Below are 3,309 nucleotides of genomic sequence, written 5' to 3' on the forward strand. Positions count from 1 at the left end.
CAGCTGGGCTTTGGTGGGTCCCTTTTCAGCAGCCCACATACTGGTGGGTCTGGATGTAAAAGGGCAAATATTCCGTGTTGGGAAATGAGATGTGTGGGTCTCGTCAAGCTGAAATAGCAGATTTGCCGCGTCCTCCCCACCACTGAGCCAGCCCCGGCTTTCTGCGCAGGCTGGTTTTATTAGTTTGGTTGCATCTGGGGGAGCTGACATTTAAATTCTGAAAGTCAGGAAAAAAACATGGAAAATGTATCACGGTTTTGCTGTTGGGAGAAGAAATCCCTGCCATGCCGTGTACCGAGGCCACTGCTCTGAAGCAGCTTCCCCCGAAGCACAGGGAAGGGGGGCAGCGTGTCGGATGCTGAGCTCAGGAACAGATGTGGACTGGGGCTGCAGAGGAGCAGGGGCTGCAGAGCTGGGCTGGGGGGTGGGCGACAGCCTTGGGCCCCCAGTTCCACAGAAATCAACCAAACCAAAAAAATGCAAAAAAAAAAACCAACCTGAAGTGACTCCTGGTGGAGCCCAGGGCTGTGGGCAACTGGGGTCTCCGGGAAGAGACACCAGAGATAACTGATACTGGTGAGATTACATTGCTGGCTAATTCTCCGAGGACTGAATTAGTTAAATTGCTTTTTCTTCTTTCATTGCTTCCAGAATAATAAATCAGGACAAATGGATTACTCCCGCTGGCAGTTGGGTTGCTACGGGTAAAGGTCTTGGGTGATTTTTACCATCCCCAGTGCCAACCTACCCTCTATCTGCCTGGAGCCATGGGTCTGGGTGCACCTTGTCAGCCCCTACGGGATGGGATTTACTAGTCGTAGCCTCAGCTGTTGGTGGGGTTGTCACTGTCTATTTGCTATATAATTAACTCATCACCTTTTTAGAGCCATTATTTAATGACTCTGCTATCGATTTGCTATCTGACTGGTACACTGCTAAATTCATAACCCTTTTCAACGCTGTCTTGCCTGGAGATGCTAATGGGTGCCTCACCAGTTTGGATGTGCTGAATGGCACTGGTGACCCCAGCTCCTATCTGTGCAAACATTTCCAAGGCAGCTCAAACTATTGGTGTGCCCAGCAGCCGGCAAGCTGAAGCCCTGTTAATGCAGGACCTGCTTGGAGCATCTCCAAGGGCTTCCTGGGCTGTTTCTGGTTTGAGTTGTGGTTTAAGAAAATACAGGCAGGTAAAGTCTTTGTATCCCAGGTTTCCCTGCCGAGGGTTTGGGGTGGAAAACTGGCCCGGGGGGCAGGCAGCGAGCGTGCCCCCATGCCACCTCACCCCCAGACAGCACGACAGATTTATTTTTTCATAAATGGACACAAATATATGTAAGGAACAAGATTTTCAGCTAGTAATAGAGTTTAGTATAAAATGTGTTTGATGGTCTCAACACAGGCTGGATTTGCTTTAATTATTTTGGTGTGGAGGGTTTTCTGGCCCTGTGTTACAGGTTTGGTCCTCGCTTGGCACAGCCACTCATTTTGGATTCCTCCTGTGCCAACAGCTTTGCAGCACTGAGACCTGAATTGTCTCAGGTGATGGCGCATGGAAAGCTCTTAATTCTGACCACACTGGGTAACTTTTCAAAATACCAGTGGTTTAAAGTATTTTTGACAATTAAACGGTATTGATTTAATTTTACAAAATGAGCTGCAGGGTGATTTGATGGTAGAGGAGAACAGAGTACTCAGGAGTGCTGGCGTATCATTTGGGATATGGAGATTATCATGCACCACCCCCAAACAGGTTTTTTTCTAAGGAGATGGAAAGCTCAAAGCGCATAGTTCATGTGCAGCGTGTGTCTGTCAGCGCGGAACATTTTGCAAGTTAATATGATAAAAAAAAGAGATTCAAAAGGCGAGACTCTGAGCCCAGAGCATCCTCCTCCCTCCCCATGCCGTGCACTGCGTCTCAGCAAGTGCTTCAGTGCAGGTGTTGCAACTTCTGTCATCTCTTGGGGATCCAGGATGAGGACACAACGTGGAGCAGAATGGAGTAAATACAGTGAATATCTAGTAAATACGGGTGGCATAATTACGAGACACAGGTGTTCACCAATTTCTGTGTAGCAGGAACTCTAGCAACATATTTCTGGCCTTTTCACCTCGAAGAAGATGGCTGTTTGTAATTACTTCTCTAAGTGACGACACAACATCACAAGTGGTGATATATGTGTGATGCTTTCATTTACAGCTCCCAGACAAAAGCCTGTCTGCAGAGAAGTTAGTGGAAATTAAAACCAGCTAATGCCTGTATATTATACAAAGGCCTGTACGCAATTGTGAAATCAGAAATAAAGCAGGATGCAGATGGAGGCGTTGGGATCCGTCCCCTGGTGATTACGGTTGTATTTTTTGAGCTAAAATCCAGGAATATTTGTTGTGGCTGTGATGGGTCACCTCTCCTGGGGGTCTCTGTATATAATTTTGAGGGGAAACACTGGTTTTCTGACCACCACCTCCTCAAACCACGTGGTGCCCCTTTATATATATTTTACTGAACAAGCTAACATGTGTCTGAGACTAAAACTCCATTTTCATTCCCCCCCTGTGCTCAGCTGACCTGCCTTTCCGCCGCGCTTCCCGTCTGCCGCTGACCGCAGCCAGAGGTTTTGTCTGTCCTTTCCGCCGCATCCAGCAATTCCCTCTCGTTTCCTTCCTCGCCTTTCCTGGCTCAGAGTCCTCTTCTCTCCTTACTTGCTCTTTTACTGCAAGGAGCAGCAAGTCCCTGCCTTTTATTTAACAAAAAAGACCCCAAACCTACACCAACAGTAGCAAAAAAACCTCTTAATGCATCTGGGTTTACTTCCAGCTGAAGTACCAGTTAGCATCTGCTGCACTGGGAGTCGGTGCAGAGACCCAAGCCCGCATCAGCAGTGCTGGAGTGACACAGCATCACAGTAAAAATGAAATATTTTTAATTTAACACCCCATCCCAACTTCCCAAATGTCCATCTGTCAAAAACGTGAGTGTGAGATTGATTTATCAAATGCTAGGGCTGTGTCTGTATGTTTTATGCACACTGTGTAAGATCTGGCCAGAGAATACTGTAATAGAAGAAATAAGTGTTGGGAATTGAATCTGCAAAGCTCACATATTTCTGCTTTACAATATAATGTGTTTGGAACTGCCTGAGTGATGAAGTAGGAGTTCAGAGGGCTTTTCAACGAGCCCATTCGTACCTTTAGGATGTGATTAAACAGCCCCACACCCCCAATTTAGAGGCAGCCGGGCACTGACCTCTCCGTAACGCTATCGCCCCCGCAGCAAAACCTTCATTTAATTCTTTTTTTTTTTTTTTTTTT

Source organism: Pygoscelis adeliae, unplaced genomic scaffold, assembly GCF_000699105.1.
Source record: "Pygoscelis adeliae isolate BGI_AS28 unplaced genomic scaffold, ASM69910v1 Scaffold241, whole genome shotgun sequence".
Taxonomy (NCBI): domain Eukaryota; kingdom Metazoa; phylum Chordata; class Aves; order Sphenisciformes; family Spheniscidae; genus Pygoscelis; species Pygoscelis adeliae.